At 41.7% G+C, this 23,045-nt stretch overlaps 1 long non-coding RNA gene across 1 annotated transcript; it reads right to left on the bottom strand.

The window, feature by feature from the left end:
- Nucleotides 1–810: 810 nt before the first annotated feature.
- On the bottom strand, nucleotides 811–17,137 carry LOC123460746. The gene is made up of 3 exons (XR_006637171.1): nucleotides 17,086–17,137; nucleotides 8,882–9,051; nucleotides 811–845 (listed from the first exon to the last, which is right to left on the bottom strand). It is a non-coding gene; the product is annotated as an uncharacterized LOC123460746 (long non-coding RNA).
- Nucleotides 17,138–23,045: the final 5,908 nt, after the last annotated feature.

Below are 23,045 nucleotides of genomic sequence, written 5' to 3'. Positions count from 1 at the left end.
TTTCTCCTCTTGAGGATCAGCTCAAATGTCACTATTCTGAAACAAAACTTACACCACTGCTTCCTTACTGCTGTGAAATTCCCACTAGATTCTGGCACTCATCTGGCCTCTCCATCTAAAACAGCACTGTGCACATGACATGTGCCCAAGCGGATGCATAAGAATGCTTCTCAGCTGAATACCTTTAGGTGGGATGCCATGTAAGGGGTCTGAATCAGTGGCTAGAGAGATGACTCAGTGTTCAAGTTCTTTCCACGCAAACATGAAGATCCTCAGCACAGATCTCGGATCCCCAGCACCCACACAAAAGCTGGGCATGGTGGCTTGTGCCTGTGATCCCAATGCTTGGGGAAGCAGAGACAAAAGAATTCCAAGGGCTTACTGGCTAGCTAGTCAGCTGAATCAGTGAGCTCTGGGCTCAGAGCTTTTCAGAAAATAAATTAGGGGCTGGAGAGATGGCTAAGCAGTTAAGGCACTTGCCTGTGAAGCCTAAGGACTGAGGTTTGATTCCCCAGTACCCATGTAAGCCAGAGGCACAAGGTGGCACATGCACCTGGAGTTTGCTTGCAGTGACTGGAGGCCTGAGCATGCCCAACTCCCCCCCCCTTTCTCTCTCTCTCTCTCTCTCAATCTGTCTCTTTGTGTGAGCCCCTCTCAAACAAGTTCATATATATATATACACACATATACATACATATATATTTGTCTATCTCCTTCACAGTTGTACTGGTTCCCAGTCTGCCAAGGAAACAGCATTCTTGCATGTTTCCCCCATTATACTTACTTTCAGCTGAGGCTCTTTTGAGGTATGGTGGGGTGGTTCTCTCCTTAGGAACTGTGTCTATCTGAAAAAGAGAAACAGATTCTCTAACGAAGAGTAAAGTTAACACCAAGTAAATGTGATAACCATTGTTTTTTAGAGAGAGTTTAGTTGAGAGTGGGTTGATTTTTGAATATGCTTCTGACTTGTTTCCCAGCTCCAGCTATGGGTTCCACTGAGCAGAGCAGCCAGCCAAATCGAGAGCAATTGGTTTCCCACCATGGCTATGCACCACTATTGCACTTAGATGAGCATCACATCAGGTTGTTTGCTGCTAAGTAGGTTAGACCATGCATTTCTTGGGCAGATATTGGTCATTATCACCCAGTTGCTCATGTAGCACCTTCTGGCACTAGACATGCTAACTATCTGGGGACTGACTCTCTTCCAGCTTCCAGCCATGTCGCTCCATGCTACATACCAACCATGTATGGTGTCTTCAGCAATAGGATCTTACCACTAACCTATGGTGGGTCCTCAAGTGCTATGACATAAATCTGTCTTCTTTTGGGAAACCCTGTAGGTCTCTGCGATCAAAAGCTCATTGTGATGATAACTACCTGCTGGTACCAGGAGTTACAGGTCAGCACCCAAGAGAGAGGGAAGAACAGGATAAGTGATATAAAAGGGATAGAGAGATGAAAGAGAAGAGGGATAAAGAGAGAGAAGCATTAATAGGAGGGGATGATGGACAGTTTTTGTCATACCTTCTCCAAGGCCTTGTGAATCTGGTGTTCCTTCTAAGGGCCTGATGAAGGTTCAACCATTTGATCTGTCTTTTAGGATGTAGAGTTTTATGGTATCATTGCCTTTTGTGTCCAGTTTTGTGCCCCCTTCCCTCCCTTAACCTCCCCTCCCTCTCCACCCTCCTCATTGCCCAGTCCTCGAGATGTTTGGCAGGCATGTAGGCAACTTGGTTAGATTCAGGTAGGAGCTATTGATGAATGAGACTATTTTTAAAAAAGCAAAAATAAGTTATAGACTAACTAGGAAAGGCAACCAAGATGGACCTCTGTTCTCCATACACATGTGCATGTACAGTCTAACACCTGTGTACCCACACAACACTAACACTCATACACTCATGCAGATGTACCACACAGCCATGCACATGCAAAAAATGTAAACAAATTAAGTAAAAGTTCTAATTACCTGTCTTATGGCTAGAATCTGCATGACTCCCAACACACAGGATGTCATCTCATTCTGTAATGTCCAATGAGAAAAGTGAAACCAAAAGGCTCTTTTTCCCTCCCTTGTGAGATTGTGACTTGCCTCCAATGGCCTCTCACCATCACCATCTCTCTGGGGCAATCGTGTGTGATTATCAACTAGTAAGGCAAAAACACTGACTGTGTCCACATGCAACCAATGCCTGCCACACTGACTTGGTAAAGAAGGCACAGTGGATTTCATGACCTTGAATAAGGAGGAGTGGAGGTGCATCTTCCAGCTCCCACTGATGGCTTTACATTCCTTACCACTTTTAACCAGTATGAGTATCCAAGGTCAATTTCCTCCATTTCACAAAGTAGAGAATGGAGACAGTTAAACCTGAAGCCCATCTTGGAAGTTCATAAGAACAACAAGCAAACAGGTTATCAAGGTTCAAGGTCCAACAGCCTGGGTCCAGACCCCACACTCAGGGTCACCATGTACACCCCAATTCTTTGCACTGGGATTTCTATGGCACATATTCGGATTCTGCTAGAGCTAGGAGAGGCTGTGCAGCCTGTATACATTTAGATCAACTTGTCAACAGCAGGCTCACTCAAAACGGATCTTTTTCTTCTCTCTTCCCTTGACTCACAAGGCTGACAGAATGGTATATTGGATTTCCAAAGGCATCTTTCACTAGAAAAAATATATGCTTTGATCACCCTCTGCCTTCCCAAAGTTGCAAAGACTGAAGATCAAGTTGCCAGCCAGAATTCCATTTGTCAAAGAGATAAACATCAGCCATCTATGCCCCTTCTGCCATCATCGAAGAACACATGGCAGCTGGTTGGCAGCTGGTGATAGGACTGGGAGACTTGGTGCTGGGTTGGGGAGGCCTCGGTTTGCATAGAAATCCTATGATCCAGGGCTGGAGAAATGGCATAGTGGTTAAGGCATTTGCCTGTGAAGCCAAAGGACCCAGGTTTGATTCCCCAGGACCCACATAAGCTAGATTTACAAGAGGCACATGCATCTGGAGTTCATTTGCAGTGGCCAGAGGCCCTGGCATGCCCATTCTCTCTGCCTGTCTCTCTTCTTTTTCTTTTCCCCCTCTTCTTCTTCCTCCTCCTCCTCCTCCTTCTCCTCCTCCTCCTCCTCCTCCCCTTCTTCTTCTTCTTCTTCTTCTTCTTCTTCTTCTTCTTCTTCTTCTTCTTCTTCTTCTTCTTTTCTCTCTCTCTCTCTCTCACTCACTCTCTCTCTCTCTTTCTTTCTCTTTCTCTCTCTCCCTCTCTCTCCTTGTAAATAAATAAAATTTTAAAAAAAAGAAATTCCATGATCCTTCTGCCATCTGACCTTGGGCAAGTCATTTTCCCATGCATGTTTTACGTCCCCAGCTGTAAAGCAAATGGACCTTATTGAGCAATTAAATTACTGGTTAAATGAACATATATGCTAATGAATGACATAAGATATTCTAAGATATGATTTCAATGAAGGACTTTTCTAAAGCACAGCCTATTCTGTTGGTCAGGGTTGGACCAGAATATGTCTGTGTTCAGCAGTATGCCTGCACAGTATTTCTCTTTTTGTTTGATGTATGAGTATGTGTATACACACATATGTTCATGCATACAGGGGCACACATATGTGTGAGTGTGTGCATATACCTGTGTGTTTTGGTGTATGGAGATCAGAAGACACCCCTGGTATCATTCCCCAGGAATGCTGTCTACCCCTATTCATTTATTTACTTTTTTTTTTTTTTTTTGAGACAAGGTCTCTCATTATCCTGGAGCTTGCCAATTAGACTAGACTGTCTCTGCTTCCCCAGCACTGGGGTTATAAACATGTGCCACCGTACCCAGCATTTTATGTTAGGTATGAAGATCGAATTCAGGTCTTCCTGTTTGTAAGGTAAGCACTTGATTGGCCAGGCTATCACTGCAACCCTCCACACAAAATGGCTCAAAGATAGATGATGTGAAATGTACAGAAGTAGAGTTTTTCTTTCTTCTGCTATTTTAAAGCAACTTTGTCCATCCCCAGGTTGTTGGCATTGAACAAGGGGTTGTCTGGAGCTTGGGGGTGGCTGAGTTGAGCATAGCTGACCCCTCAAGGTCTGCACTGGCTTCAGATTTTCTGATGCAATAATAGTCCCTGTGAATAATAGATCTGCTCCCTGACACTATGCATGATAAAATGACCTGGCACCAAGTCCTATTAAGATAAATCACATTTAAGTTTAGGAAATTATATGTTTGAATCCTGTAATTTAATGTCACTATGATGCCTGAAAGGAAGGAGAGAGGACTCAATTAGAAGCTAATTATACCAAGCAACTCACAAGGCCCATGTTCCCTTCCTGCCTCTATAAAAGAGAGTTAAGCCCAGCAACCATAACCTCAGACCTTCTAACCTCAGCCTTAGTTTCTCCAGATGGAAAATAGAGACAGTTCTTATGTAAAAGAGCAAGAAGCAGGGCTGGAGAGATTGCTTAGTGGTTAAGTTGCTTCCCTGTGAAACCTAAGGACCCATGTTCAATTCTCTAGGACCCACATAAGCCAGACACACAAGGTGACACAAGTGTGCAAGGTTTCACATGCACACAAGGTGGCACGTGTGGCTGGAGTTCTATTACGGTGGCTGGAGGCCCTGGCACAGCATTTCTCAATCAATCTCTCTCTGTCTTTTACTGTCATAAAAAGAAAAGGCCAGTCTGTTGGCCTTAAAATAAGAGAGAGAGAGGGGGGGGGGGCGGGGGGACAGAGAGAGAGAAAGCAGGAGATAAAAGACCTTGAATAAGATAGAAAATAATAGCCCAAGGAAATACTAAAGATCTGCAGTTTCTTATCCTCTGCCACCCTGGCTCTTCCCATAACCCTGTTGTTTTCTGCTGAGGTCTATGGTAAAGTTTCCAAGGGTCTGTGAAATCTATACCACAAGATGAAAAGGCTGTGTGAGGGTCAGATTTGCAGAGAGTGGGTCATTCATAGCTGTACCAGACCTTCCAGGAGCAGACAAAGCATAAAGCACTGTAAACCACAGCCCCTACCACCCTCTCCTTCAGCAGAAGCTGTTCTAAAACAGCTCCCTTTCCAACCAACACTTCACTTCTCTCAATAAAAGCTGTTTACCACTTCCTGTGATGACCCACTTTGAAAGAGCTGGCTCTGGTCCTCACTCTGATTCTTCACTCTTCACTATTCTGCCGTAACCACTACTCCCCTGGAGCACCATATGCCAAGGTCACTAGTGGTCTCCCAAGAGCCACCTGTATTTCGCCTTGTCCTTCCTGACATCATTCTAGCTCGAAGCACTGCACTGAATTTTCACGTCACTGATCATTTTGGCTTTTTGGACCCCTGTGTTATTGCTTCTGCATTACTGTCAGACAGGTGTGTCTTGCATCTTTCCTGGGCTTTGTCCACTTCCTCCAACTCATGATATGTAGTCTCTCCAAACTCTCTATTTGTCCTATTAAGCCCTGGATTCCAGAGAGATCTCAGAAATTCAACAATATAGAACAAACTCATGCATTTCATCTCATGTATATGCCATAACTAAAATTTCAATGGTGATGGCAAGATAGGTTCTCCCTAACCCATTCCCCTTCTCTCTCTCTCTCTCTCTCTCTCTCTCCCTCTCTTTTCTTGAAAAAAAAATGTTTGTCACCAAATTCGGGGGTTGAGAGATTTGCTGCTAAGAGGAAGAGTGGAGAGAAAGAAGAAGTGGAAGAGAAATATTGCATCAAGACAACTATGAAGGTCGAGGTCCTCTTGGGGAAACAAATGGTCTGGACGAGGCTCTGCAGGAAAGGATGGGTGGAAGATGGACCACTCACTGTGGAAGCCATAGGAAGAATTCAAGAGGACCTTTCCTGGCAGTGGTAATAAGCAAGGTCAAGAAAGAGTGGGATTGGGTAAATGATGCAGACAGCATGAACTGAAATCTAGGATCAAACTGGAACATGAATGCAAGGTTTCTATTGTGTTTCCATAGGCACACCATGTCCCACTCCCTATTTTCTGCTAAAGTGTAGAGCTCAGTCCATAAGCTAGTTAGGAAGAGGGCCAGAGACTCTTGGCAGTGTATGGAAGCCTATAACAACAGAGCAGCCACTGCAGAACCCAAAGAAAGACACCTAGGGACTCAAAGTGACAACACAGGGGGCCTGGGAGCCTTCTGGCCCAAGAGCAACACTGAAGAGGTGGCTGAAGCAGAATACGGTTTTCTGGTCTCTGGGGATGAGTATCCATCAACACAAGGTTCTTTGGGGTCTGTGGTTCACATGAGGATGATGATGACATGGCCCAACCTCGGTGATGGAAATAAGAATACAAAAACCTCTTCACAGGCTTAGAGTTACTCTAATCTCTGATAATTTCAGGAAGATAGCTGGTGTAAATCTACAAAATATCATTTGAAGACTCATATATGTTTTTTTTTAATTTATTCACTTTTGTGAACTATAAAAAAAAAGTCTTCAACTTTTCAATTTTATTTGGCTCCTTAGGCAGCCCTCATGGTAAATATTGGCTGAAGCAAAAATTGAAATTAAAAATTTATAAATTCACGGAAAATTGAGAACTATTATAAATGGAAACATTTTCACTCAGAAACGATGTGTTTTGTAAGCAGACATCATTGATGCTTTTGAAGTTTTCAAAGCTCAGAATTCCACTGAAGCTAATGAATATGCTGCTTGCATATACTAACTACTCTATTCGGTCCTCACAATGATATCTCCACAAAGGTAGGAACTATTTTCACCGCCCATCCCATAGACCTGCTTGACATCATCCAGGGAGTGATTCTGGGCCAGAGAAGACGGCCTCTTAGAACCAACATAAGAGCTAAGCTACAGAGAGACTTGGGAAGGACACCTTCGATCAGGCCACGGTGACTCTCAGTGGTCCTGCCAGGCAAGTTGCCTTTCAAGATAGCAAGGAGTCCTCTTGACAGATTACAGTGTAGATAGAATGAAAACCAAAGAAAAACAGAAATTGATCCTGAAGAGGTGTTCTCACAGAGCAGCACTCTGGGGTGTAATCAGAGATCATGTGGTCAGCCTAGGACGGGACATAGCAGGTAGCAAGGACTATTGACCTCTGCCCCAATGGGGCTCTGGAGATGTTTACACAGACTTCCTGGAGGGTTTGGCATAGGGGGAATGCAGACCAGATGGGGAAGGGTTAAGTCAGGATACAAAGAAACCCAAAGAAAAACCAGAGAATTGCAGAGAATGGAAAAGGATGAGAAATGTGGGACTTGGTAAGAGGCAAACTCCGTGTGGCTGCTCAAATATTAATCAACAATATATTTTAATGACATAAAACACCAGTGAGCTTTTGAAGGAACATGAAGGGCTTTGGGTACCTTGAATAATGGTATTGTCACTCTGAGGTTTTATGGTCTCGTCTTTGGCAAGAGCTTCAGCAAAACCCTAAGTAAATAGTCAGGGTGCTGGGCAGGAGCTTGGAAACGTGAGCCAGCAGCTCCTTTACAAAGGCAAAGAAGACGCTGCTCCCAAAGTCACCCATGCCTTCATAGATGCCTGGAAATTGGTGCATGATCTCTGTTGTGGAGAAAGGGCCAGGCTTAGGCCCGAAAAGCCCCATGAAGCTCTGTTCAAACATGAACCAGAGTGGCCATGGACATTAAAAAGAATAGCTGGGATTCAGTTTTGACTGTGGTAAAGTAGAGACTTTAAACTTGTGATGAAAGTTACAGGGATGTACCATGTGACATGACCCAAAAGTGATTAGATGCTAAACCTCCTAAGAAACTCATCCATAATTCCAAATCTTCCCCATTTTGGCTCCTCAGCTTAGGCTCAAAGAAGAGCAGCAAAGCCAGGTGTGGTGGTGCATGACTGTAATCCCACCGCTTGGGAGGCTGACACAGGAGGATCATAGGTTTGAGACCAGCTTGGTCTTCATAGGAAACCCTATCTCTAAAATAGCAGAAGGAGGAACAGGAGGAGGAAGAAGAAGGAGAGGGAAGAGAATAGCAAGGAGGACAGGACAGCTATCATCATAAACTCTGAGTGGATTCCTAGGGTGGCACTGATGTCTCTACCCTCAGAGAAAGTTCCAAAAAGCCATATGAAGAATGTATGAGACTGCATTTACCATCTTGCCATGGAGAAGGACCAATAGTGACCCCTCACTGAATTTCTATAGTATCAGGTTGACCCAGCTTACTAGAGCTGCTACATGAACTGTGTTTAATGTCAGACAAGATGTCCTCCTGGTTCCCCTCCCCCTCATGCCAGTCTCCTGCTCCAATCCAAAAGATGTGTTTTTCTTTACCTGGTCAGTCATCTAGATCAGGTAACCCAGCCTTTCCTCAAGGACTAAATAAGTAATTGTTTTCAATTTTAATTGCCCACCAACACAGAGGCATAATAAAATTGGTATAAACTGGTGCCTATGAACATAACAGGATAAGATTCAATTTATTTATTCAGTCCACAGTATTCCAGTAAACTTAGCTAGCCTAGGTCCTTCCAGAGCAACACAGCCCCTCAAATAAGCAATACATCCTGACAGAGGACCACCAATAGAAGGATCCACTATGAAGACATACAAGCCAGTTTAATCCCAGCACTTGGGAGGCAGAAGTAGGAGGATCACCATGAGTTCAAGGCCACCCTGAGACTACATAGTGAATTCCAGGTTAGTCGGGGCCAGAACAAGACTCTACCTCAAAAAACTACATAAAAAAATATACACCGCAAAGAACTTGAATAGCTACTTAGGATTATTTCTGCATTCACTCCTGTAACTCACACTTTATGGCTCTCATCATATCGCTCCACACTCTGCTTTAACATAGCTCACAATGGGAAACTCACAGCCAAACACTCATCTTCTTATAGTATTCCATTTGAAAGACACTTACTTCTTTGAACTGACTTCACGCCTGCTTCCATGTGGCATATATCCATTGGCCTAACTGCTGAGTATAGCCAAGAAAGAAGGCATCTCACTCTTGTCGTTATCACAAAACTTCCAGCCTCTTCTCTGGGATGGCCTTAGAGGTGATGCTTTATCTCTCTGACCCTCTGTTCCCTGGAACACAGAGCAGAGAGACCCAGCTGAACACAGGGCATTTCTGAAGGTCAACAGGCTGGTCTGCCAGCTTTTATCCACAGCACAGCATATGATGCTCACACAACTCGGAGAGGAAGGAACTAAATCTTAGAAAAGTAAACAGAGGGGCCCAGACAGGGAGAGTCTCTAATCCACACAACCTTAATGTTTCATGGGACTTGTCACTTGCATCTCAGGAAATTAAGGAGCTAAGCTGGGGACAGTGAAGCCCTCGGGCCTCTCAAATTCTGGGCTTGGGGATGGGAAATGCATCCCTGGAAACTTGAAATATATCAAGATGATCTCAAACTCTTTTTGTTTAGAAAAATGAAATGTTTCATCCACTTTCCCAACAAGAAATCTGATTTCCATCCTTGTTACCACTTTATCATTTCCTCTCGGCTGTTATCATGATCACAGCTTCAGAGATAGTTAAATGTTTGTCACGTTTAATATTATCGTCCCTATTTTTCACATATGGGAAGCTGACTGTGCTCTTGTAACTATGTGTGAAGTGCTGAATGTCCTCAGAGCAGCCTGGGAGAGCTCCTTAGTGATGGTGGCGCAGGATGGGATATTCTGGCCCTTGGAGACAAGAGCAGAGCATGAATGAGCAGATGATGGGCACCCAGGAGGCACGTGCATGAAGTTTCCAAATGCCCCATCTATCTGGATATAAGCACCCACCACCCTTCTCTTTTTGAAGATATCAAGATCTCTCACCTCTTTTTGAACCTTTCCTCCGTGTTGACAACTGCAGGTCCGGTCATACCCTTTTCAAAGATTTTCTGGTGCTTTCCACATACACCTGGGGCAGTTTTTCTAAACTGTAAATCTGATCATGTCTCCCCCTTGTTCAGAATCCTCCAGTGTCTCCCCGTTGTCATCCAGATAAATCCCAGACTCAGACACAAGGCTCTGCTCTGCTTGACTTCTGCCTATTCTGTGGCCTTGCACATTACCACAACTGGACAGCTAAGCTTCCATTCTGCCAGGATCCCTAGAACCTCCACCTTGAACCTTATTTCTCACCTCTCCGATGTTAGTCCATGGTGGCTAAAAATTTCTTGAGACTTTACCCACAAGCAGGACTCTGTGTTCCCTCCCCTTTAGTCTAGGCAGATTCTGTGGCTCTCTTGGCCAGTGAATCCAAGAGACATAATGCCTATTGTTTAAGAGACTGATAGGTGGCCCTCTTTTTCCCCTCTTTTGAAAAAAAAAAAAAACACAAGATACTTGGTAATAATTTTGACTCTCTTACTAGAAAGAAGAGAGCTCTAGCCCAACCCCCAGCTTTCCCCACCAGAAGCCCACCAGAAGCCCATTAGGGTCCACCAAGCCAAAACAGCCTCCTGCCAACCTTAGTTGGCACTACACAGAGAAAAGGAATCACCTAGATGAACCCAAACTCCCAACCCCAGAACTGTAAGATTGTTGTTTAAAAAATCACTTAGTTTGGGGTCAAGTAGTTATATAGTGATAGCCTGACCACTTGCTCTGCATTCCATTTTTTACTTAACTCATAGGTATCATAGGTATCTTTCAGCTGAAGTGTTACTTCCTGTGAGAAGCACAAGTGCATTCTATGTGGTGCTCCTCTGTCCCTACTGAAGTCCTTCTCTCTCCCTTCTAGAGGAGCCCACCTGCTACACTGTGAAGCACACAAAGTCAAGGTCCTGTATGGCTTGCTTCAACCTTTTATCTCCAAGGAAGCACAGTAATATTGTGATAGAAAATGTTCCCAGTGGCCAAGTAAATGTAAAATTAGAAGGGAAAACCTAGAATAACTGACAGATTTCTAATTTGTTGGGAGAAGTAAGTGGTTATAGTTTGAATATGAAATGTATCGTAACAGACTCATGTTGAAGGCTTGGATCCCATCTGAAAGATCTAGAAAATTTATCTGTTGCAGGCCAGCTGGAAGAAGTAGGTCCCTGGGGCTGTATCTCATCATGTCCTGAATCTCTCTCTGCTGCCCAGTTGCCATGAAGTGAGCAGCTTTTTCCCACTACTCACCTTATACCATGATGCTCTCCACAGGCCTAGAAACAATAGAGTCAGTAATCATGCACTGAGCTACCTGAAACTGGGTACAAATAAGCCTTTACTCCTTGAAACCATTCTGTCATGTATTTGTCCAAACAACAAGTCTGCCTAACACAAAAGCCAAGATGAGGAACCAGGGTCTTAAAGTTGTTATGCAGAGCATGTTAAATAACCACCAAGGTACTAAGGAAGAAGCCTAACTTAGGCAATACAAGCACACGAGGCTATGGGGGATAGTCTAAATTCAAACCACTGCATCCTGCATCTATCCTTAGTTCTGGGGTCACCAAGGACACCTCCACTCATGGTTGATAATTATGAAATTAAAAGCAGCAGGGGGTTAGGGACAGAAATAAAGGAGGTATCCTCAGTGGTGGTATGGGAGCAGATGCTTCTTAGACAAGAAAAAGCAAACAGAAGTAAAGCTCTCTTGGGCCCAGGGCCTGCAGTGTGGAGGAAGGCCAAGGCCTGTTAAAAAGAAGGGGGGAATTAAACTAGAAGCAAGACCTAGAGTAAAAGCTTAATTAAGAAAGCAGGCACTTTAGATTCACACAAATAAGCAAACAGAATCCCCTTGGCCCCTCCTGATCATCACCAAGTAATTGCTTTAAAGCCATGGTTTGCTCTGCTTGGACGATCCTTAAATACATGTTGATAAAAGTAATGAAGACACGAGTGAATGGAGAGCATACAGCTCCCCAACAGCCCAGCTCCTAGGTGTCCTTAGTTCCGTGCGACCTGAGCCATCATTGCCTACCTGCTGGGTCTTCTGTTTGCCTTCTCACCCCAACCTAAAATGCCTACGGATGACATTAGGGTTGGGGACGGCATAAGTATTGGGTAAGGAAGGTCTTGAGTCTTTTCTCATCTAAGGAGCATGGGATCCAGTGGGATGTAGCAACACCTTGAGTCAGATCTATTCAAGTTCAATGTCACCCCCATCATTAGTTACCACTATGACTATGAACTTGAGTATAACAGGAGAGCACTTCAAACACTGCTTTTCACACACTGAAATGAAACTTTAGAGCTGAGGATATAGCTCAATAGTAGAGTCTTGTCTGGAATGCACAAAACCTGGGATTTGAACCCTAGTACCACCAAAAGAAAAGAAGGGAAAAAATTTTTAATGTTGTCTTTTAATTCCAAGACAATTAGGAAAGCAAGAGCCAAGCATTAGAGCCGAGATACCAATATATTTATCTATAGTGAGTGGCACACTCCGAATCACCACCTGTTGGGACTGATGGTTTTGATGCCTAGAAGACTCAGCATCCCTGGGATCATCTTACTTAACTAATAATCTCTTTTTCCTTTTCCTTATGGATGCTTCCCCAAAGCCCTTTGGATTCAGGTTGATTTGCCTGTGTCATCAGACCACCAAGCTTCCACGTAATTACCTGCCTCTCTGACATACTCAGAACCACTACAGCTGGATGCTCTGAGAGAAGAGAGAGCAGGTATCCTTCATTGCTGGATTCCCCCAGCATGCTCCCTCAGGCACTGGAGACACTCCATGACCATCCTTTAAATCCATTTTCAGGTCATTCTAACCCTGAAGCTACATGACCACTGGCTAGCTGCATGACCTTATATAAACCATTCATCTCCTGTTCATCTTCAAATTATGATCATGAGGCCTGACCCTATTTAATTAAAATAGGGCACTGACAATTGTAGAACATTTGTTATCTCATATACAAGAAAAAATCTTCCAAATAACCTATGCCCATACAACATAGAATAAAAGGATTATAGTAAATAATATTGGGTCATAATTAAGATTATGGCTCAAAGTACATTTTAGGCCCTCCTTCTCAAATTCATATAAATGAGTAATTATATAAGATGATGGCTATGTTAACTTGCATGTCTACAATAGCCAAATTCAATATTTATGTGTATGTTAAAACAACATGCTGGATATCTTAAGTGTAACTAATCATTTCATGTAGAAAAATAATAAGAATATAAGTCCAATCTCCTTACACTCATGGAATTTTTACTTTGTGACTATTTTGAAAGTTATTTCAGACTTACCTGGCATATACATGTCAAGGAAGATATGTACACAAAGGAACAATTACAAGTGAATTAAATTGGCTGAAGCTTTCCTCAGTTTTCTTCATATTCATAATGCTTTTCTGTCAAAAATAAGGTATTTTTGTTTCTTTGCTTTCTTATTATTTACTTTGAGAGAGAGAGAGAGTCAGAGAGAGAATGAGCATGCCAGAGCCTTCAGACACTGCAAACAATCTCCAGACATGTAGACCCCCTTGCACGCATGTGCAATATTGCATGCTTGTATCACTGTGTATCTTCTTACATGGGGCCTGGAGATTTGAATATGAGTTTGTAGGTTTTGCAGGCAGATGCCTTAACTGCTAAGCCATGTCTCCAGTCTGAAAATCAGGTATTTTTCTAAACAAAACCACACTTAACATCATCAAGAATGTTGGCCACAGAGTACTGAGCATTTCTTTTCTAATAATCTTCAATATGTAACCCCAAAATCTGTTTCTGGATGCTTAATCTGGCTTTGAATATCTGCAGTGATAGCCTGAAAGTGATAGTTGCTTCAGAATATGCTTAAGCCATCCAATTCACCATTCCATGATCATTTGATTCCTAGGGACTAAAATAACCTCTGTGGTTTCCAGGATTTTCTTCCAAGCTGCTGATCCCTAGTCAGTGAGTGTTAGCATGACTGTATGCAAAAATTTTTATGTTTATCATGGTGCTACATGGCCAACCACAACTATAAGATACTAATCAATAAAGTTTAGTTATTGATTTTTGAATTTTGAATAAGTAAAAAATACATCTTCAAACTGAAGAAATATATCCTTCACAATATCATTTTCAAAGTGAATGCATGATTTTTCTTTGGAAAAACTGCTAATATAGTGCCTTGCATTTGTTAAGGACTAAAAGTATGTTTCTGTTTTTTTAAAAACAAATAAAACCATCTTTTCACTTTGCATCTCCCTTATTTTATTTTTCTTATTTTATTTACTTTCAGCTTGGAAACATGTTTTTAGGTCTCTTACTGTAATGCATAATTTTTGGATAGGAAAGTGGTTCTCATATTCGAAACGAGCATTAAATGAGGAATGGTAAAGAATGGGAAGTAGCTTAGAGCACTGTGGTCTACTTCTATAGTGACCACATAATTTGTCATCCAGTCATTTTAAGAGAAAGAGAGAGGTCACCCTCAGTAATTTAAGTGGGACCATCCATGACCAACCTACCACACTCCATCCTCCAGCCAAAAGAACTGAAATCACATGCCAATTGCTCTGTGCTTTTGTCAAACCCCAGGCCAGGCCATGAGAAAACTGATGGACAGACAGACTACTACTCTTGGAGATCACCCCAAGAAATATTATCTAGACATTCAAAACTTGGTAAAAACTTGGTGGTACTATGTCATGGGGGATGCTTACCCTCCCTAGCTATTATTTATGGTGCAGAGAAAAGGAACGGTGTCAATAATAGAACTGTTTTATCATTTAAAGATGGGAGAAACAGTTAAAGATCATGGTGAGATACTGTGTAGAATTTCAGCAAGACACTTCAAAAACATGTATTAGAGAAAATGAATTTTTCACTGGCTAAAACATATGCATTTACAGCCAGAGCATCCATATATTTATGAGTCCTTAAAAATAGTATCCCAGCACAGAGTAATAAACAGTATCTTAATAGCCCTAATTTATCTGACTTGAAAGCTTAAAAAATAAATAGAGAAAGAGAGAGAACAGAGGGGAAATGGTATAGCATAAAAGGTCATAGAGGTCTATATTCTTAAGAGAACATACCTTAAGGAACTATCAGCCTACAAAAAGCAAAGAGTTGTTTTCAAAGTTTCCAGCATCGAACCCTAGGGTGTGGGGACAGTTTGACCCTTGGATTAGGTAGTTTCATTAGAGTAAATGTTATTCTAGGTGTTCTGGATGAAGTTAACATTGACTTGATGGGCTGAGCAGAACAGATTACTCTCCTTTGTATAAGTTGGCCTCATCTGATCAGTTGGAGGCTAGAAGAGATAGAATGAAGAGACAGATGACTATGATCTAAGGTTTTTCTGCTTGCACAAGCAGAAGAGCCAGATTCCTTATAATAAATATATATTAGACATGCACTTATGCACGTGTGCATGCACACACATACACACACACAAAAGAGAGAGAGAGAAAGTGTGAGTAAGATCTGTTGATTCAATTTTTCTAGAGACCACACTACTACAGATTTGGATTCCTTATTGCTCTTGCAAAATAGCATCTTAAGGATGAGTATTTGTGCTGCTTCTGAAGTTTCTAGAACCAGATCTCTCACCTGATGAGTGTTCCAGATGCTAATGATGCAACTTCAAGTTCACTGGCTATACCTGGAGAGATGTAACACAGAAGGACTCCAAATACAAACCCTAGTCAGAATGAGGCTTCGTTTCTCCATCCTGAGAGCAGTATTTGCCTCCATGTCTTTGAATGTTACTATTTCATGACTTCAAAGCCTAGGCTCCTAATTGTTTGCTTTATTCTCTGATGTTTCCCGCAGCCTGCAACTGACTTCCATCTGCAGAACGACTCTGATCATTATCTCCCCATCTCTCTTTGGAACACAAAGATACCACACAGTAGAATGAACCCAGAAGTTAGAGACAGGCAGATCAGGGTTTAAATCTCATTTCTGATATTTTCTGCTATGTGATTTATACAAGTAATTGGACCTCTCTGAGTCTTGGATTACCTGTCCATGAAATGGGATTGTGCATAAGACCATCAATTCTATACTTGTGTAATGGTCATTTATCATAAGAAATCTCTTCTTAACACTCAGCTAACTTCTCCCTTCCTATACACTTGCCTGGCAAATAGAAAACACTGTTGGTGCAGATGTAGTTCAAGTTTTAATACCTTCATTCTAGGGAAAATACTAGGTCCTTAATATAGTTCTTAAGAAAGGAATAATTAAAAAAACAGTCCAGGGCTGGGGAGATTGCTCAGTGTTTAAAGTCACTTGTTTTCAAAGCCTAATGGCCTAGGTTCAATTTGCCAAGACCATAAAGCCAGATGTACAAAGTAGCACATGTGTCTGGAGCTCATTTACTCATTACAAGAGTACTTGGAATCTCCATTCATTCTTTCTTTCCCCTTGCAAATAAATTTTTTAAAGTATTAAAATGCAAAGCAGCCCAGTGCATAGTAGCAGAAATGATAATAGACAAGTGACCGAAGCAAGAAATTAGCCAAAGTAAAAAAAAAAAAAAAAACCAGGAATGATAAACAAAAAGTGAGTATTTTAAAAATAAAATCACCCAAATTGATCATTACAGAAATGTGAATTGAAAAAAACATGTGATATTTTAAAAAGACAAAGGAATAGTTGCTCTTGGGACCTTAAACTTGGTTAAATGTCTACACAGTAGTTTGGAATAGCTATCAAAAGTGTGAAATATTTGGGAAGCTTTTGCATATGCACTATGCTTGGGGATTTTTATCTCAAGGATAAAAGATTTTCAAGTACATACAGATTTATGTATGACAGTGCTTATCACGTTATTTACATTACAGAAAATGTGAAAATATTGTAAATGTCTAATAGCAAAAGATGAATAATATAAAGAAAACATAATTCTTTGCAGACATTTAAAATTATGCTTTGAAAGAAATTTAATAACAGGAAAATGTAATAAAACAATGACTAGAAGTAAATACACAATGTTTATCTCTGTGGTGTGGTTAGAGTTGGCTTTTTTCCTTTTCTGTGCATATTTCTGTATTTTAAAACTTCACTTGTAAATAAGGAAGGAGGGGAAAATATAAGGGGAAGGGAGAAAAGGATGCACAGACAGTGGCAAGGTAAAGCTTTGTTTCTACCGAGCTCACTCATGGACAGCCATCCAGACGGTAGAGACAGCAAAGTAGGAGGCTACAGAGGTCTATGACTGACTTTCTCACTTACCTATTGTGTGAGTTTCTGCTCCACCCTTAACTTCTCTGCTCCTCGGTGTTCTTTGTCAGATGAGAATAAAATTTGCTGGACCAGCTTGCGCACCGGGTAGCCATGACGATCAAAGGGGATGCCATGCGCGAAAGCACTCGTCAAACCGCAAAGTGCTCGACAAGTCCTGGAGAGTGTAATTATTGCCTTCGTTAGTGTGATCATTCTCTCTTGTTCCATTATCCTCTGCTGGAGAGCTGCTTGTCGGCAATGAAGTGCACTCAGGATTTCTACATACACAAAGTGGAGTGCACATGGCTGCCCAGACCTATTTCTACAGATCTGGCATCAAGAGATAATGAGTGGTTACCAAAGACCCCCACAGTTGCATGGTGGAAGTGTGTGGACCTCAGAGAACCACACTGGCACTGGGTCATCCAGGATAGAGTCTAATTGATCTGCTGTGATCTGTATGAAGTCCAACAGCACGTTCCACCTGCCTTGTTTTTGTTCACTCATCTGTGAAAGGAACTAGAAATGCCAGTCCTAATTATACCAAAGGGTCACTTGAGAGAATATGCTATGTCAGTGATTTCTGATGACCAAACCCACACAAAGGGGGCTTCTATGTGATTTTCATCATGATACAGAAAATTCAAACCCTACAGAATGTAAGTCTTCTTGAAGTTAATAGAGAAAAGGGATAAGTCTGGGGTCCTCTAATCCTGTGAGTCACACCAGGGATTGATGCCCCTTATTCCAGTGTACTGGAATAGTGATCAGATGGTGGACTAGGTACCAATGAGAATGAAGCTTGGGTCAGAGGCTAAAGTTTATGAGCAACATTCCTGGACTTATCCTCATTGTCCTCATCAATAAATCTTGATTGTGATGGTTAACCTTGATTGTCAAATTATTTGGATTAAAAACCTAAGGGATTAGTGAATCCCACCTCTGGGTTTGTCTATAGTGGAGTTTCTAAATACAGTAAGATACTGAAGTCTCTGTCCCAATCAACAAATTAATTCCTTGGTGGATTCATAATATGTTGGCATTTTTGGAAAGTAGGTTCTACGTTGAGGAAGTAGGTCATAGAGTCCTACTCATTTGGGTGTTATATCTTGCCCTGACTTCTTCCCATATTTTCTTTTTGCTGCTTCCCATCCATAAAGAAGATCCTATTCCTATACCACTATGATGCTTTCTGCCAATGTTCATGGGACCACTGGATCATAGACTGAACCCTATTAAGCTGTGAGCTAGTATAACTTCTCCCTTCAACTTGTTTCTGCCAGATATTTTGTCATAGTGACAAGAAATCTAACCAATGTAATGAAAATATGTTTTTAAGAGCCTATGATAAATTTATTTATTTATTTATTCATTCATTCATTCATTCATTCATTTAAGAGAAAGACAGAGAGAGAATGGGCATGCCAGGGCCTCCAGCCACTACATGCAAACTCCAAATGCATCCACCACCCTAGGCATCTGGCTTTATGTGGGTACTGGGTCCTTTGGCTTTATAGGCAAACACATTAGCCACTAAGCCATCTCTTCAGCCCAACTATAAGAATTTAATAATCCAATGTTTATAAATATGGTCTTAATGATGCTTCAAGACAGATGCTCAGTAAATCGTATCTTGATCTCTTTCTTCCCAACCTGGAACAACCAAATGTGAAGCCATTTTACTACTTATATTAGTATTAATCACAGCAGCAGGAGGAACAGCTACTTAGACCAACATGGCTTCTCACTCCTCATGCCATCCTCGTGAGATCTGGTTATTGCTTGTTTTTACATAAAGTAGCTTTATGATTTTACATAGTAGCCTTGAAAGACCCTGCATACATTTTTCCTTTACCCTTTGTTAATTAAAGAAAGGAATAAAATGTTCCTCATTAAAGTTTCCCTACCCTACAAAGGGCACTGGATACAAGTACTGCATTTCAGCTGAGGACACGCAGAGCAGGAAAGCTTGACTAATTATGTTACTAATTACTTAAAGCATCTTTCATTTGACAATATAATCAGGCTAGAGTGACATGAAATATCTCAATTACTTAGGAAAAATAAAGACAAAGCCCCCACCCTTACCTTTTCAGTTACTTAGGCTGGGTTCTTAAATGTTTGCTACAATCAGAGGTCATTTAGAAAAAGAGAGGCCACACCTTCTCTCTTAAATCATGACAGCCCATGTAATATCTGTTAGTTTTCCTTTTAAGGGCAGTATTTTGATGGAAATAAAATGATACTTTTTTAAATGAAATAGACTTTCCAAGTATCTATCCAAATACTCTATTGTCTTTGGTTATGGTTCAACTCTTAGAGGAATATGACCTCTAGTAGGATCTTGAAGAGTGTTCCAGAAGGATCTGGAATGTGAAAGAAAATACTGATTCTCTTTGTGGTTAGGCCTTGAACACACCACATTTGGAGTAGTCATAATTTCTGAGATGCCTAAGATTACCCCAGTTGGTGGCTGCAAGACTGATGCAGAAGATAAGAGGCTAGCATAAATCAGTGAGCAAAGGGACATAAGGATTTACAGATAGTCTTTATGCCAAGCACTTGCAAAGCTAATGGAAAAGTAGCCCTGAATCTCCTTCTCTCATCTACTTAGAACCAGAATTTCCTACAGAGTAAAATAATCTACTGGGTGAAAAAGCTTCATGCTTAGAGGATGGTTCATAAAGACATCAGGATCACCTGGGAGCATGTTTGAACTGCAGACTATCTTCTAGAATAATCTTCAGGAGATTCATGTATACCTGAAATTTTCAGAAATCCATGGATACCCTATAGACCTGATGTACTTTATGTGCCCATTTCTTAAGTTAATGGAGCCACTAGTAGCTTCAACTTCTGCTCCAAAATATCCACTAAAATTCCCCTCTTCTTTAACTGCCATCAAAGGGGTCAACCACCCAAGCCCTTGCTTTCAAATATGCGTAGAAGGACCCTGACTGACCAAGTCACTGGCAGATGTGGCAAATAAGTGCCATCTCTGACTGGTTACTTCTATCTGGTACATTGATTGATTGGATAAGGGTCATTAGACAGGAGAAGTATTGTGAGATCAAGGCCAGCCTAAGCTCCACCGTGAGACCCAATTCAAAACAAGAATGAGCAAGAAGTAGCTCTGCAATTTGCTTACTGATGTCTGCCACAAATGTGCCCAGTTGTATCTTAATGAATTTACCTCTTGAAAAAGAAGTTGGTGGCAGAGAGGTTTTCGTGAAAAGCCTTGAAGATCACCAGACCTGGATTCCTTACTCCATTCTCAGTTTTTTATCATCTGTAAGATAAAGATACTTAATGAACTTGGACTACCAAAGCCCTTCTTAACCAGGATACTCCTTAATTATAGAAATCCACGATGACATGTGTATTGGACCCTATCTCAGGTCCATGTTCTCACAAAAGCAGACTTGATTCCTTTGTCACAACCCCAGATTCACTTAGAGCACAGCCTTCCTCTGTATAGCCTGGTAGGGTTTGGGAGGGTGGAGAGGGGGACAGGGAAGGCCGAGGAATGTGAGCAAGAGAGACTGCCAAACGCATTGGCCTGAAGCGGGGACCCAGCCCTCCACCTCCACTGGGCATCTGTTTCCAATGAAGCTACGGAAATTCCTGACCCCACTTCTGCATTCTCCCACGGCTGCCCTTCTCTTGCCTCCACACTGAACTCTCCTCTCTGGGGGCTCTGAGTCAAGCCAAGAATCCCCATGTGCTTTCAAGGGCTAGAAAACAGAACAGGGCTTGGCGCCCCGATTCCCCTGGTGGTAACTAGCTGCCAGATTTGATTCTATGAGGCTGTCTAAAGGTACCTAAGAGGAAAATCCACCTCTAAGTGTATTTGAAGTTTGCCAGAGGGGAGCCTAGCCTCTAAACATAATGGTGGGTGGAGTTCTAAACTGAGCCCAACATTAGTGATGGGCTTTTCTAGAGACATCTGCCCACATGCATCCAGAAATTGTGTGTTACTATGGACAATGCAAAACAGAAGAACCAAAAGAACCTAGGAATTCATAAACAAAAGGTAGTTGGTTCTCAAATTGGGGTAATTTTGCCCTTTGGGCGAGGGACATTTGACAGTGTTTACAGACAATTTTTATTGTCCCTAATAGATGAGTGCTCCTGTCATCCAGAAGGGAAAAGGCAGGGAGGGTGATCAGTATCAACAAAACATAGGAAGCACTCTACAACAGAGAATCCAGCTGATGCACCAACAGGTTGAGAAACCCTGGAAAGTGAATTCTGGTGTCACCAAGCCCATCCCTCTGCTTTGCCGATTAGGAAACTTCAAGACAGGAACAAAAGCTTGCTGCAGACAGCACAGTGAGCTAGCAGCAGGGTTAAATGAGGTGTCTGGACCATAATGTCACTCAAGTACTCAAAGAAGGCTGTAAGGAAAAATCAGCACTGACTCTAAGAATAGACTACCCAGGCTTGTAACAAGAGGCTGAAGAATGGGATACGGGGATCCTAAACTCAAGTTACAGTCACCACACCCACTACTAGAATAGGTCTCAGTGATGTTTTTAGACTGAGTTAGATTAGCAACTCCTTCCTCCTATTTTGCTACTAGATAATGAAAGTGGACGGGGCAGAGCACAGGCAGGGTACACTGTGAGGGCTCCTTCCCACCTAGGGCTTCTCATTGTCAACGTCTGAAAAAACAAAACCAGAAGTTGTTGGGGTTTTTTGTTGTTGTCCGATTAATTTTCAGAAACTATACCAATTGTTCTCTTGAGGGTGGCCTGTGTATCACTGCTTTATCATGCATCCAGGTGCATCACTTGCCTCCAGGAGAAAATACACTAGCATTCTGTGCCTCTAGTTCAGAAGCTGTGTGGTGACTCACACACAAGTAGAGAGCTGGCCTGTATTCATGATTCCAATTCAGAAAAAGCTCACTCAGAAGGCTGCATCAGAGCAGCTTCTAAGCTTGCTTCAAAACCACATTAAGGACACCTGCTGGGACAGCTAGTCTTTCTGGAGTGGAGGAAGAAGGTGGAAGTATTGTCATGAGCTTCTGGCCCACAATGGCCATTTGGATAGGTCTGACCTTACTATCTCATATCACCCAAGGAGATTCTTTAATCACAACCACCCTTTGGCTTACAAAGATATACTTGAAATGTCCTTTTCTAAGTGGTCCTAAATGATATCAAAGCCAGGGTTCATTCTAAAGGGACTTTCTTGAGATATGAGCCCTCAATATCTCCCATAGCTCTGCCAATCAGAAAACCAGCCCCCCTGGTTATTCACATTCCTGCAACATATCCAGTAGTCAGATCATTTCTTTTAAAACAAATGTACATGTATATTTTAAAAGCAATCTACCTGCTTTGTAAGATATACACAAAAGAATATAAAAATCCCCTGAAATAGTCTCACCAAGAAGTGAGCATCATTGGTAGAAGTGAATCTCCTGTTTTTTCAATATATGTGTGTATATGCATCAGTGCTTATCACTATACAGCATATGCAAGCACAAATACTTTAACTTTCATCTGTTTCTATAGAATTTTATCTTCTGTTTCATCAAATTATGTACTTTGTTTCCATTATAATTAAACCTCTTTATTTAACATACTTACAACATACCTTTCAGAATATCTATAGCACCCTATGGTAAATTCCTTAAAAATTAAACATTTTTATGACTTTTGAGACAAACCTGCAAGTTGGATGGTTGATTTAAAACTTTGTTAACCCCTGTTTAAGAACTACAGTTGGTATAAACACCTATATTTGAAAAAATAAGTGAAGTAACTCTTTTGCCAAAAATTTGGGAAGGTAAGATCTAATCCTTGTCCTATTTCCTCCCATTCCTCTTTGTTTTTTGTACCTGCAATTCAGAAAGTAACCACTAGTAGGCCTTCATTGGTCTGGGAAGACAAAGTCAAGAATGGAGTCAGGGGCTGGAGAGATGGCTTAGTGGTTAAGCGCTTGCCTGTGAAGCCTAAGGA

The sequence above is a fragment of the Jaculus jaculus genome, chromosome 1 (assembly GCF_020740685.1).
Source record: "Jaculus jaculus isolate mJacJac1 chromosome 1, mJacJac1.mat.Y.cur, whole genome shotgun sequence".
Taxonomy (NCBI): domain Eukaryota; kingdom Metazoa; phylum Chordata; class Mammalia; order Rodentia; family Dipodidae; genus Jaculus; species Jaculus jaculus.
Note: the sequence above shows the minus strand (reverse complement) of the source record. Positions and strands in the feature narration are given on the sequence as shown.